The sequence below is a fragment of the Rattus norvegicus genome, chromosome 16 (assembly GCF_021556685.1).
Source record: "Rattus norvegicus strain SHRSP/BbbUtx chromosome 16, alternate assembly SHRSP_T2T, whole genome shotgun sequence".
In the NCBI taxonomy this organism is placed as follows: domain Eukaryota; kingdom Metazoa; phylum Chordata; class Mammalia; order Rodentia; family Muridae; genus Rattus; species Rattus norvegicus.
Genome location: NC_141549.1, coordinates 11209405 through 11225150, shown reverse-complemented (window position 1 = coordinate 11225150; position 15746 = coordinate 11209405). Strand labels below are relative to the sequence as shown.

Sequence of the window (15746 nt, the reverse complement as noted above, 5' to 3'; positions counted from 1 at the left end):
GTCTACCACTGGTCACAATCTCAAACCAAAATATTTCTCTCCCTCCCCAGAAGTCAGCAACTGCAGTCAGCATTTCAGCTAGGGAGAGGACGTCAGAAACTCCTCCTCTGCAGCTAAGAAAAGGCATAAAAAACAAAGATGCACGGGATTCCCATAAAAACATTAATTAACCTGTAATCCAAAAAGTATACACCATGGACTTATAGAGTAAAAAGAAAAAATTTTTATATAAAAATAATGAAATTCAAAAAGTATACAAAAAAAGTCCTGATAGGACATTATAAGACCAGAAGGCTCCATACATGTAAATGGGTTCATTTTCTATTGGCCTTCTGATCTGAACATGAGGACTGCACTAAAGAGTAGTTTGTTCAGAGGCAGAAGGAACACCCATTCAGAGCCTGCCCCACATGTGGCCCATACATATACAGCCACCCAATTAGACAAGATGGATGAAGCAAAGAAGTGCAGGGCGACAGGAGCCGGATGTAGATCGCTCCTGAGAGACACAGCCAGAATACAGCAAATACAGAGGCGAATGCCAGCAGCAAACCACTGAACTGAGAATGGGACCCCCGTTGAAGGAATCATAGAAAGGAGTGGAAGACCTTTAAGGGTCTTGAGACCCCATATGAAAAGCAATGTCAACCAACCAGAGCTTCCAGGGAGTAAGCCACTACCCAAAGACTATACATGGACTGACCCTGGGCTCCAACCTCATAGGTAGCAATGAATGGTCCAGTAAGAGCACCAGTGGAAGGGGAAGCCCTTGGTCCTGCCAAGACTGAACCTCGAGTGAACATAATTGTTGGGGGGAGGGCGGTAATGGCGGAGAATGGGGAGGGGAACACCGATATAGAGGGGTAGGGGGAGGGGTTAAGGGGATGTTTGCCTGGAAACCGGGAAAGGGAATAACATTCGAAATGTAAATAAGAAGTACTCAAGTTAATTAATAAATAAATAAATAAATAAATAAATAAATAAATAAATAAATAAATAAATAAAGAGTAGTTTGTTTACCTAGAACCTGTCTTCGAGAAAAATAAACTTTCATTTGCAAGTGGTTATCACTTGTAGGTTATCAATCCTAGGTTATGAATGGGTGCATAAGGCTGCTTTGCCAATTTAGAACTAAGTATTCCAAGGTGCTCCCTCTGCATAAGGTCTGGCTATGAGTCTCAGAATGTCTTGGGATCTGTGATCTGCTTCAGGAGGAAGCTTCTCTGATGATGGTTGAGCAAGACAATGATCTGAGTGTCTCAGGTCAATAGGAATCATTTTATTACTGTTTCTTTAGCAGAACTAAGTAGTATCAGCTTTACCCTACCTGTCCTATCCATATCTTTAGTCTTAGTCAGCCAAGCAGTATGGGTTCCATCGCAGGGATTTGCATCTTAAGTCAAATCAGATTCTGTTAGTTACCCCCACAATATTTATGTCACAGCAGTACATACATATCTTTCAGACTGGACACTATTATAAATCATAGTTTTTGTAGCTTGGTTAATGTTTATGTTTCTTCTTTGGAAGCACACAGAGTACCTCCCATTACAAATGATGCTAGCACGTAGGATAGTAGTTTCGTGTAGACAACAGTTCAGTTACCTTACTTTCCAGGCTCACCACTGTGCGCCAATTTTCAATAAGTTAATCTTGTTCAGGTGCTGTCCAGTTAACCAGAGTTGTGGTGAGTGCATATGTGGACCAGTCGTGTCACATGCAGAAGACATTTCTCACTTCTCCTTCCTACCCTTCAGCTTAGACAATAATGCTAACATTTCCCTAACATTGCCATTTTGCTCCTTCTGATAGTTCAAAGTTGTGTTTATTTTAAGTATTGGTTTTAATAAATTGTTAGTATTTGTTTACATTCTCTAAAATGTAATAATCTAATAATGTAAAATGTAAAATCTAATAATGAGAGAAAATATCTGCAAATTATTAATATTCTCTATGATATATTATTTTAAGGTTATTCAAAGAAGCTTAAGGGACAAATATAATTTGAAAGAAAAGCCTAAGTGTTTAAAACAATTAAGTGACATGCTTATGTTATAATTTTATATGTCTTAAATAGACTTTTTTCTCAAGAAGTAATACACATCACTACTAAATCACATGTAATAAAGTTCAACTTTGGCTTTCACTAAACGTTATTGGAACTTGTGGGGAGGTACCACTTTCCTCCAGTGGAAACTGTACAAGGCACATAGATATGATTACATTTTTACACCAAGATATTCCAAGGTTTCGTGAGGATAGGGAATCATAGAACCACGGCTCATTACTAGGGCACAGATAGAAGGCCTTAACTTCTTTCAAAGATACTTGGCCAGGTCTTCAAAGTTACACAGGCAACTGAATTGACTTTGTTCCTCCCATGATGTGTAAATCACCCAAAGAATTAAAATCAGAAAGTCTAACTGCACAAGTGACCTGCACTAGGGGAAGGGATTCATTGTACTGTGTGCCTTGCTACAGCATACGCAAGGGTCAAAGTTATTGGGCTAAGCCAAGAAGTCAAAGACAATTCTAGAATTAGGCAAGAATATAGGTAATGAATAGATCTATAGAGGAAGAGAGATGAAAGTTGACTTCCCATGATATTGTGAAATGAGAAAATGTTTTGAATGGGTAGGAAGTTGCTCTTCAAATATAGAAAACATTTTTAAAAGTGCACAATGCATTTTGAATGTATCTACGCCTCACCACCTCCCAACTACTCATCCAATGACTTTCCCACCATTCTCCATTCTGATATTAATTAATTAAACTATTATTTGTTTATTTATGATAGTAGTTGATGATTTAATATTCCAATTTTATTTACCCTCTGCATCCAATTAATGGGGTCATGTAGGATTAGGTATGTGGTCGCTGCCATATTGCACAAATATAGTCACTCTACCGCTGGTCATTTCCTCAAACCAAAGTCATCCTCCCTCCCACAAACAGAGCAACTGCAGTCAGCAACTCAGCAAGGGTGAGGATGTCAGAAACCCCTTCTCCATGGCAAAGAAGAGGCATAAAATCCCTCACGACCAACACAGAATCCATATTATATATATGCACAAAGGACAATCAGAGTTAAAGAGAAAAAATATCAGTACATATATAATAATGAAATATAAAGAAAAATTTACAAAAAGACCTGAGAGGACATTATGAAATGTGGAGTCTCCTCCATAGATTTAAATGGGTTCATTTTCTGTTGGCCATTTGCTGATGAACATGAGGACTGCACCTAAAAAGAGTTTGTTTCCTTAGAGACTCCCTTAGAAAAAACTAAATTTTCAACTGCAAGGTGTTATCAACATCAAATATCTTGGTGTTACCAAGATATTTGGGGGTAAAGAATGGGTGCATTAGGCAACTTCTCCAATTTAGGACTGAGTGTTCCAAGGTGTCTCACTCTACATAATGTCTGCTTATGAGTCTCAGAATGTCTTCAGTTCTACTTCCAAAGGACGCTGCTCTGATGCTAATTGAGCAGGGCACTGCTCTATGAATATAAAAGATCATGAGAAATCATGTTTTTACTCTTTCTTTTGCAGAGTATTCCTATTGACATTATCCCCAGGTTACTCAGCAATCTACTCTAAGGTTCTTAGTCAGCCACGCAGTGTCAGGTGTGTTGTTCATGTCAGTGAGTGAATCCTAAGTCAAGGCAGATATCTCTTGGTTACTCCCACAATATTTGTGTCACAGTAGTACATGCATATCTAGCGACCTGACACCGATATATTCAAAGATTTTGTACAATGATTAGTGTTTATGGGTTTTTTTTTTCTAGAAAAAAAAATTTATGATGTTTCCCTCCCCTCCTTAGGGTTGGTCAATTTCAAAACAGACTTATTGCTTTTGCATAAACTTTTCCTGATCTGACACACTTCAAGGCCCAAGCCTAAACATACTAAAAACACCTAAGAAAATGTGCACCCACTAAAGAATAGAAGGTGGTGACCCCTCTGGTTGAATCATGGAAATGTTGAAGGAAGCTAAGGAGAAAGTCAACCCTGTAGTAGGACCAGCGGTCTCAATTAACCTGGACCCCTGAGATTTCTTAGACAGTGGATCATCAACCAGGCAACACAAACCAGCTGAGATGAGGCCACCAACACTTGCATAACAGAGAACTCCCCAGTCTGGGTTCATTTATAGAAAACAGAGCTAACTCAGGAAGAGGTCCCAGGAAGTTTAGGAGTCCTGTGGACTGGGTAGGATGCGCACATCCTTGGGAAGACAGTTGGCATGTAGCAGGGGATCCAGGTGGATGGATGCCATGTGGTGCCTTCCGGGGTTGGATCTAAGCAGAATTAAATATGGAGTGTATACATGATTGAATGAGTGCATGAATTCATGAATGAAAATTGAAGGAAACAATGAAATAATTAATGAATTAAAAAAAGAGAACTGTACAACATTCTTAGTCATCATGGAATTGATATAGAAAAATACCCTGAGATACCAGTTTACACATCACTGTCAGAATGGCTAAGATCAAAAACTCAGGTGATAGAAGATGCTGACAAGGATATGGAAAAAGAGGAATCCTCCTCCACTGTTGGTGTATCCAAAGCTGGTACATCCATCCTGGAAATTAATCCAGAACTTTTTAAAAGATTGAAAATAGTACTATCTGAGGATCCAGCCTTATCATTCCTGGTCATCCACCCAAAAAGTTCTTCAACATATAACAAGACACATGCTGCACTATGTTCATATCAACCTTATTTATAATAACCAGAACCTAGAAAGAACCAGGTGTCCATAAACAGAGGAGTGGATAAAGAAAGGTGATATATTTACACACAGGAGTACTTCTGAACTATTAGAAACAATTGACAACATGAAATCTTAGCCAAAAGGATAGAACTAGAAAATACCAACCTTAGTGTCATAACCCACTCACAAAAGAACACACATAGTATACACTCGTTGAAAATAGCATTTTAGCCACAAAGTTTGGAATACCTAAGAAAAAATTCAACCATCATATGAAGCTCAAGAAAAAGGAAGACTGTAATGTGAATGTTTCATTATTTTTAGAAGGGAGAACAAAATACTCAGGAGAGGAAATACAGAACCAAAGAGTGGAGCTTGGACTGAACAGAAGGAAATCATCCAGTGACTGCCCCACCTGGGCATCCATCCCATATGCATCCACCAAACCCAATCACTATTCCTCATTCGGAGAAGTGATTGCTCACAATAGCCAGATATGGGTGACTCCAGACTGGCTCTGCTCTAGTCCTGCTGATATAAATGTAACCTTTGTACTGAATAAGGTGACAAGAAGAGAGAAGTTAGAGAAAAGACTGAAGGAGGAGAAGGGATTTGCAACCCCATAAGAACAACAACAATGTGGACCAAAGATATCACACCAGAGCTCCCAGGGACCACACCAACACTCAGTCAGTACACGTTGAAGGACCCAGGAATCCTGCCACACAGGTAGAAGAGGATGGCATTGTCCAACCTCAATAAGAGGAAAAGACATTGGTCCTATGAAAACTCCATTCCCCAACATAGGATAATGACAGGGTGTTCTTGGTGTAGTGGGTGGGTGGGAGTGGGAGCATTCTCATAGAAGCTGGATCATGGGAAGGGGATATGGGGGAGGGGACAACCTTTGAAATCTAAAAACATAATATACAAGAAAAAATTAATAAAATTAGACAAAATCATAGCATAAAAGCATGGGTTGATCAGGACTACTTGAACTAGTTCAGGCTTAAGAACAGCAGGAAGATGGGGATTTTGAGCAGCTAAGGATTGAGAAAAGCTTTACCAATCCTTTGTGTTAATCTACCAAGTTTTATGCAGGTCAAGACAATGAAGAGAAGCCAGTCCTCCTGGAGCTCCACAAATTGTGCTGCTCCACACTGGCTCCTCTACTGTACTCTCTGCCTTACATTCAATGTTTTCAACTCACAATCTCGCTGTGTCGGTGGTAATATTTAGTCTTCCACTGCTTTGCCATCACAATTATAAGTATAAATTTTAGTGCAGTGGGGCCTCTCCCTGATTCATGCCTGTGCTGCTGTAAGGAAACTATGGGAGTTTTGTGGCTTATTCTTGGTAACATGATCAGTGTCTTAGATGCTTGGGACATTATGCTTCTGTTGTATAACCTTCACTATACAGGCTTTTCATGTCTACCAACACATACACCCCCAGACACATACACACACACGCATACACAAACACACACAAACACTAAAATCCAGACACATGCACACACAAACACAAATATAAATGCAAGTTAGCATGTATGCATGTAAGCACTCCCATGTAGTTTCATGCCTTGCCAGGCAAAAATGCACATAGTATATGAAAGAATGTTCTCATGTGCATGCCATCCTCTCATGTACTGTGAGGGCCTAGCATGCACATGCATGTGCACTTGCAGAAGAACCTGACAACTTATGGGTACTGGAACCAAAGAAACTAAGAAAACATCCCAAGGAAGAGCAAAGGAGCAAGGAACAAAACTCTACTTCATTTGGCAGGGAAACAATTTAATAATTTAATATAACACTGCCCACCATTGTGGAGTAGCAGGGAAGTTTGAACTCATGCACGTGATGTGGATCCCTCTGCTCACTGGCTTGATAAACCATGACACAGACACTTAGTTTGAAGGAGGGAGTTGACCAGGAAATGAAGATTGAATGACTTTGGAGCAAAACCACTGGTAAGAGTAGAAAAAATCTAGAGGAAGAGATGGGATAGAAGGGAGTGAGGGAGATGAGGGAGTAGAGAAGTGATGGCTGCCACACACCACAGGGTGGGGACAGAAAAAGGGTGGTGATGGTTGCTCAAGTTTCATTCAGTTGCTGTGCTAAGGACCAGGACTAAATGCTACTAAGAAAAGAGAATGTTTTCTTGCAGGTGACAGACCACAGTCCAACACTGGAGAGAATCAGATCAAGGACTCAAGCAGGAATTGAAAGAAGAAGCAATGGAGGCTGAATCCCCTCTGAAAGAGTGCTAGGGGGCCAGCTTTCATCTGGTAAGCCATTGGATGTTCCTAGGTCAGCTGTTCTCAAAGGGCTGTAAACCTCTGGGCTTAACCCGTAAAATGATCTTGGTGGTGGAAACTAACGCTGGGAAAGACAGTTCCTATGCATGCACACTGATATTGTGGGGCTGTTGACTGTCACAGGTATTCATGTGATCTCATTCCACACAAAACACATACTAGGTTATATAAATGCTAGGAAACATGCCTAGGTTTATGTTTATGGTAGATTGGGAAAATTAGGGCAGAATTTATGAGTCTGCTGATTCAGTTCAACAGTAGACACTCAGCTTGCAAAACTGAGGTGCTGCCTATTTTGAGATATCTCTGGGAACAGTGGAGTGGGAAACAGATGTGTACCTGTGTGAATTTGTGCACCTAGGAATTGGGTGTGGACACGGGGGCCTTTAAGGGAAGTCCTGTTAAAAAGAGACAGTAATGAAACCACCCTCTTGAAAATGACCTAACAATACAGACCCTTGTTAACCAGACAGCCCACTGGTTAGAGCAAGGCCTGCAGGCTCACTGGTTAGAGACTGTAGAGAGGGCAGGATGTTTTCTTACTGTTTTCAGACTACTCGAGCCTCAAGCCTTAAGAAAGGCAACAGGGGGAGACATGATGGTGTCTGAATGCACAGGGTTCACTCTTGCCATCAACGCCTGTGGCCATTTTCCCAAATGGTGGAAAAATTGACCAAAGTCAGCCAAGGACAAGACTACACAGACCAGGTACCCACTCTGTTTTCTCTTGCTGTTTTTAATAGAAATAATTCAGGGAATCTTGGAATGAGGAGAACCAATCAGATATTTGCATATTTCTGACAGTTTCAACCATCCACTTTGAAGTTTTTCAGGTTGAGAATTCTCTTGAAAAGAACCTGATGGAGCCCCAGAGAGAGGCATGGATCAGGGCACAGACTGTGGTTGAGCAGATGAACACGCTGGTGCCTTTTCTGCAGGAAAGGGAACCCTTGGCTGTCCTAGCTTTTCTGACTACATATAGAAGCTTTGTGACACCCCTACAGGTATTGGTCCTGCTGTTTGTGAGGTGAGTGCCCATCTTCAAGCCCATAGTTCTCAGAGCTTCCTGATGGTTTCAGGATTTTCCCTCCCTTCCTCTGTTTGTGTGTTTCTGTCTCTGTCTGTCTCTATCTCTCTCTGCCTCTCTCTGTGTCTCTGCCTTTCTCTTTCTCTCATTTATCTGTTTTTTCCCCATTTCTGTCCCTCTTTGTTTCTCTCTCACACATTCTCTCTCTTTTTCTCTCAATATCTGTACCTGCCGCTCTGTCTCTGTCTGTCTCTCTGTCTCTGACTGTCTCTCTCTCTCTCTCTCTCTGTGTGTGTGTGTGTGTGTGTGTGTATGCACGTGTGTGCTTGTGTGTATATGTGTATGTTTGTTTATATCTGTTGTTGACCTTCTCTCTTTGTCTGTTTTTCTCTCTTTCCTATATCTCATCTCCCCATCTTTTCCCTTTTTCTTTATCTTTCTTTGCACTCTCCCTGTTCATTACAGGATCTATCTCTGTCTCCATCTCAGTCTCTGTGTCCATCTAAGTCTCTGTCTCCATCTCTTTGTTGTCTACATAATTGTAAGAACCCATGCATTAAGTAATTCCTTCTCCCAAGCTTGATCTACCACTTGGGCTGTCCCAGGCTGAGACCCTAAAGTGGATGTAGCTAAGCCCTCTCCCTTGAGAAGGCACTTTCTCCTTCCCCCAAGATTCCTAAGGCCTTGATGGATACAATTTTCTCATATATAAAGGAGGTTCTAGAAATTTTGGAGTACCCACTAGAGATGTGTACAAAGTAGAGACTCATGAAGTGTAATCCAGGAAACCATGTGACCAAGGAGATGTGTGGATAGAGACGCTTGTGTTCAACTTTTGCACAGATACATTGAAAGCACCTATGGTGTACAGGTGAAGTAATAAATCTGAGAGCAGACAGGACTGCAAGTATTAGGTGAGGGGCATGGAACTTTAGAGGAGACAATCTCTCTGGTGTTCTCTAGGTACGCATACTTCAGCCCTTATTCAAAAGAGGATGAACAAGTAAAGAACACCCTCTGTACCTTCTTGGAAACATGGATGGACATGAACCCTGAGGACTATTGTGACCCATCAGACCTGTTGTCTCTGAAATACCTGAAGGGCTACTTGAGTGTATACATGCCCCAGTGTGATCTTAGTGTGTCCGTGTCAAGAGGTTGCTGACACAGTTGGAGGAAGAACATGCCAAGGATTCCCAGGGAAAGATGAGGAAGACTCAGATCTGGGGAGACACACATCCTCAGAACCACAGATTGAATGGGTTTAAACCAACGGGGAAAAGAGACAATCTGGAGCCTGAACCAACTTGTGCACCAGAGCTGGAGTGCACTAAAACCTCCAAAAGATCTTTGACCCATGAGTTGTTGGCAGAAGCAGACCAGACAGCACACATGATAGCAGCTGTGGAACCTGTGTCTCAGTATGTCTCTAGATACAGTGTATCTTTCAGTCATCTCCTGCTTGCAAAAACAGGCCTACCTATTTAGAGAGTGGCCCTGTCACCTGTGATCTTCAATTGGAGTCTGTCCTATAGCTTAGGTGCTGCTCCTGCCCCTCATGATCAGCTGCTGATTTCAATCCAGCAGCAGTTCCAACCCCACAGCCAGCCTTCCCCTCCCATGAAAAACAGCCTTTTTACTCCTTCTGATGTTTTCAATGTTTTAGGTATTTTTTTTAATAAATTGTTAGTATTTGGTTTACATTGTGTAAAAGCTGTCTAATAGTGAGGAAAAAATGTCTGCAAATTTTAAATATTCTATTTGAGAAATTATTTTAAATTTATTCAAAGTTTTTAAAGGAACAAAAATAATTTTAAATAGATAAACATAAGCATTTAAACAATTAATTGACATGCGGAAGTATAAAAGTTAAATGTCTTAAATAGTGTTTTCTTGAGACGATATACAAGTCACATCTAAATCACATGTAAGACAAAGGCATACTAGTATCTTACTTACAAAACTATCATCATACAATCGTTATGGTTAATGCCTAGAAAAAAACCTAAAATCCTTCCACTGAAGAATGGATAAATGAAATAGTTAATATTTACGCACTGGAGTGATCTACAGCTCTTAAAATGCACATGTTGTTCCATCCTGGCAAATAAATGGAAAAAGAAAACAAATAGAATATAAACTCAGATATATGTGGAAATTACTTTTAAAGTAAAGAATAAGAATGCTGTAATCCACATACGAAACAAGCTAAGCAATCAAAGGACCCAAGATACAGATGCATGCATCTCACTGTGAAGAGGAAGAAAATGGACATCTACATTTTGGTATTGGGGTGGGGAATAGTTATGGGAGGGGTCTAAATGAAGAGTAGAGATGGGAAAGGAAGAATCAATTGGGGAGGATAATGGGAAAGTCTTTGAGATGTAATTTAGAATTGGGGATATCTCTGGGAAAAGCTAGAAACCTAGCACAGTGGAAACTTCTAGGAATCTATGAGGTGTGATTCCAGATCAGATTCCTAGTGGTTGGGGATATTGAGACTTTTCCTGTAACCAGAAAGATTTCTAGTTGTCACATTAGCATATTAGCCAAGCCACTAAAAAATTTCACCTATATTGTGTACAGCCTAAAAGATGTGCTGTAGTAAAGGGGGCATAGAAATTGAGAAAGTGTCTAATAAATGCCTTGATACATTTGAGACCTATGCCAGGAGAGTGTTATTGTCCAGGCTAGACTGCCCAGAGGCACAGATGCATACAAAAACGGGATAGAAAAGAGTGAATAAAAAATTATGTCAATGAAATGATTACTAACATCATTCTGATATAGACAGGGATTGGGCCAAAACCAATCTCTGAATTTAATTTCTAAGTGAATCAGAAAAGCTTCACTTAGAACATTATGGAAAGAAAAAGAAGGACAAACAACCAGATATTGAGTAGAGCTTAGAAAACTTTGTAAAAAAGTTGGGATGAAATTTCATAGGATCTGGTGTTAAACGACATCAGAAGATGAAAATAAAATATCCAGTCAAGCTGAGCCTATAGGATTCAGAGAAGGAACAGTCCATCAGAGCCTGCATGGGGACCTCTTAGAATACATTTTACTAAATGAGGCCCTCAGCACCTTGTAACAATTCCGTAGGTTCATCTACTTGTAAAGTCTTAATACTGGGAGCAGGGGCTGTCTCTGACTCTGTTGCCTGTGCATGGGAGCCTCTCACCTTACTGGGTTTCAAGCTCTAGCCTGAATACAAGTGGAAGTGCCCAATCTTAATGCAAACTAAAGAGCCAGGGTTGGTAAATACACATGAAAGGACTGCCCTATTCTGAAGATGAATGAAGGAGGAACTGTTAGACATGATGTGGACAGTGCTGGTGGAAAGAAAAAGAGAGTCAGAAAAGAGAGAGGGGAAAGGAAGGAGGAAAGAAAGGAGGCCAGAAGGGAAGTAGGCAGGGAGGAATGGAGGGAGGGAAGGAGGGAGGGAGGAATGAAGGGAAACAGGGAGAGACAGGGTCAGAGACACAGAGAGACAGACAGAGTAATAAGAACAGAGACAAAAAGACTCACCAAGACACACAGCACCTGACAAATTCACAGAGAAATGGAGAAGGAGAAAAAAGAAGCATTCAAGAACACAAAAGTCAGGGGTTGTTTCTATGAATGTTATTTTAAGGGTCATTAAGAAAGTTCCCTTCCCTCTTTTGAGACGGTCAATTTCCCAAAAGTCTATATGGGTGACTGGCTTATAGGTGTGGCATAACATGTGCAGATCAGCCATAATTCAAGGGCCATACCTCAACATAGTAAAAGAAATATATAGCACACCAGCAGCCCACATCACACTAAATTGAGAGAAATTTGAAATAACCCCACTGAAATCAGGAACTATATAAGGATGCCCACTCTCTCCCCACTTATTAAATATAATACTTGAAGACCTAGCCAGAGCAATTAGAAAACAAAAAGAGTTCAGTGGGATACAAACTGGAAAGGAAGAAGTCAAAATACAATTATTTGCCGGCCATGTGATAGTATAATCAAATGATCCCAAAAATTCCAACAGAGTACCTCTGCAGCTAATAAACAACTTCAGTAAAGTAGTTGGATATAAAATTAATGCAAACAAATGAGTAGACCTTATCTGCTCAAGGATAAACAGGATGAGAAAAAAAATAGGGAAATGTTCACAATAGCCGCAAATATCTATAAAATACCTTGGTGTGACTCTAATCAAACAATTGAAAGATCTTTATGACAAGAACTTCAAGTCTTTGAAGAAATAAATCAAAGAAGATTCCAGAAGATGGAAAGTTCTCCCAGGCTCATAGATTGGCAGGATTAATATAGAAAAGACCATCTTGGCCAAAGACATCTACAGATTCAATGGAATCCCCATTAAAATTTGAATCCAATTTTCATTGAATTAGAACAAGCAATTTGCAAAATCATTTGGGAAAGAAAAAAAGAAGTTAGGATTTCAACAAGTTTTCTAACCAATAAAAGAATTCTTGGGAATTCACCCTTCCTGACCTAAAGGTGTATAAAAAAAAGGTCTTGACAAAAACTTCATAATATAGGTACAGAGACAGGCAGGTCAATCAATAGAATAGAACTGAAGACCTAGAAATGAACGCATACACCTATGTTCACTTGATCTTACACAAAGGACCTAAAATTATGCAATTGAAGAAAGACAGCATTTTCAACATGGTGCTAGTTCAAGTGGAGGTCAGCATGGCAAAGAATGCAAATTGATCCATTCTTATCTCCTTGTACAGAGCTCTAGTCAAGTGGATCAAAGATCTCCACATAAAATGAGACAAACTGAAACTAATAGAAGGAAGGTGGAGAAAAGCCTTGAACAAATAAACACAGGGAAAACCTCCTGAACAGAGCATAAAATGTGATGCAGTACATACAGGAGTACTACACAGCTATTAAAAACAATGATTACATGAAATTATTAGGCTAATGGAAGGAACTTGAGAATACCAACCTGAGAGAAGTAACCCAGTCACAAAGGAACACACATGGCACATGGACTACACTCGCTGCAAAGTGGATAGTAGGCCAACAGCTTGAACTACCTAAGAAAAAATTAACAGATCATAACAAGCTCAAGAAGAAGGAAGAACAAAATGTGAATGCTTCATTCCTTCATAAAAGGGAGAACAAAATACTCAGGGCAGGAAAGACAGAAACAAAGAGTGAAGATAGACTAAAGAGAAGGTCTTCCAGAGACTGCCTCACCTGGAGACATATTCAAAATGCAGGCTCCAAACTCAGGCACTATTGCTGATTCCAAGAAGTGCTAGCTGAAAGGAGCCAGGTATGCCTGACTCCTAAGAGGCTCTGCTGGACCCTACTGACACAGATGAGGATGGTTGCAGCTAACATTGGACTGAACAAGGGGAACGCAATGGAGGAGAAAGAGAAAAGACTGAAGGAGCAGAAGGATTTGTAACCCCGTAAGAAGAACAACAATATCAAACAAACACATCCCATCAGACCTCCCAGGGACCAAACCACCAACCAATCAGTACACCTGGAGTGTCCCAGGACTCCAGCCAAACATATAGCAGAGGATGCCATTGTCCAGAATCATAAAGAGTAAAAGTGCTTGGTCCTGTGAAGACTCTGTTCCCCAATGTAGGATAATGCCAGGGTCTTGAGGGTGGAGTGGGTGGGTGGGAGTGGGAGCATCCTCAGAGAAAAGGGGCGTTGGGAAGAGAATATGGGTAAGGGGGTAAAGCAGATAACATTTGAAATCTAAAACAAAAAATATCCATGAAAAACACAATTTTAAAAAAATTACCCAAAAAGCACATGTTGATCAGGAATTGAAGTAGTTCACACGCAAAATCAGCAGGAAGAAGGGGATGTTGAGCAGCTACTGACAGAGAAAAGCGGTACCAGTCATTGGTGTTAAACTACCAAGTGTTATGCAGGAAAAGACAATGAAGAAGAAGTCAGCCATCTTGGAAGTCCACAATTTTGTTGACTCTATACTGCTCTACAGTACTCTCTGACTTACAATCAATGTTTTAATTCCTAATCTCACTAGATCAGTGGTAATAACTACTCTTCCTCAGCTTTTCTATCACAGTTCTATTATTAATTCTAGTGTGGTGGTGCATCTACATGATTCATATCAATACTATGGCAGTGAAGGGAGTTGTGTGGCTAACTTGCATGACATGATCAGACTCCTAGACGCTTGGAACATAATTCTCATGTCACATAATCCTTCTCTATACAGGCTTTTCATCTCTTGAGAATTTTCAACTTATCAAGTGGAAGTGGCATCTTCACAGACGAATCCTCTGAACTTAGATGTCCCTGCTCCCATTACCAATAGATTCCACAGCTCGTCTGCTTCTAGGAACAGAGCCATGAAGAGACTTAGCGTTTGTCTATTGTGTTTTATTTTGTCTCACCAGAGGACACAGATCAAGACCATGATGTGGACCTAGGTTCCTTTGAAGAGAGAGTTAGTTCCCAGGGTTATTTGTGTACCAAGTCATTTTAAGGAATTCTAACTTTTTCCTTAACCCATAAAGAATGTTACATTCTACCAAAACTCACATACACAACACACACACACACACACACACACACACACACACACACTCCCCCCAAAAAGGAAAAAACACATGGACACACATCCATAGATGCAAATGTTTGCTTGAATGTATGCATGTAAGCACTCCCATGTACTTTCTCAAATGAACATGCACAGATAAACCTAACACATATAACAAAGCTATCATGCAATGCCCTCCACACATGTACCTTGAGGCATAACCATGCACATGAATATGAACATCCAGGAGATCCTGAACAATTTTTGGGAATTTAAACAAAAGAATCTAAGTAACGTCAGAGGGAAGAGTACAGGAGCAATGAACTCAACTCTACTCCATTTGGCAAGGGAGACAACATAGTAATTAACTGTAACACCGCCCACCACTGTGGAGTAGCAGGGAATTCTGATCTCATGCACTTGGTGTTTACCCCTCACATCACTGGCTTGTTAAACTGTGACCCAGACACTGTGTTGGAAGGAGGGAGATGACCAGGGGATAAAGAGTGAATGACTTCGGAGCAAATGTTACTGAGAGGAGCAGAAAAAGGAAACAGAGTATAACGGAAGAGATGGGATAGAGGAGGAAGAATGATTAGGAACTAGAGAAGTGATGGCTGCCACTTGACACATGATGGGCACAGAGAAAGTGTGGTGTGTTCTGTTCAGGTTTCATTCAGTTACTTTGACAAGCACCAGCACTAAATGATATTAAGGAAAGAGAAAGTTTTCTTGCAGATGACAGGACACAGCCGACCATTGAAGGGAATCAGATCAAGACACAAGCAGGAATTAAAAGAAGAAGCAATGGAGGATGAATCCACTCTGAAAGAGTGCTAGGGGGCCAGCGTCCATCTTGTAAGTGGTTGGATGATCCTAGGTCAGAGGATCACAAAGGGCTGTAAAGCTACTGGCTTAAGCCCTAAAATGATCAACATGGTAGAAACCGACTCTGTGAAAGACAATTCCTAGGCAGGCACACTGACATTGTGGGGCTGCTGCTGTCACAGGCGTGCATGTGATCTCATTCCACACAGAACACATACAAGGTCATGTAAATGCAAGGAGACCAGCCTAGGGTTTGTTTATGGTAAATTGGGATAATTAGGGCTGAATTTATGAGTATG

General features: G+C 40.6%; 1 long non-coding RNA gene and 1 pseudogene across 2 annotated transcripts in view; one reads left to right on the top strand and one right to left on the bottom strand.

The window, feature by feature from the left end:
- The window catches only part of LOC146583947 (uncharacterized), a 412373-nt gene that overhangs the window by 350959 nt on the left and 45668 nt on the right, over window positions 1-15746 (bottom strand).
- LOC148000383 (ral guanine nucleotide dissociation stimulator-like) lies at window positions 7577-9340 on the top strand (annotated as a pseudogene).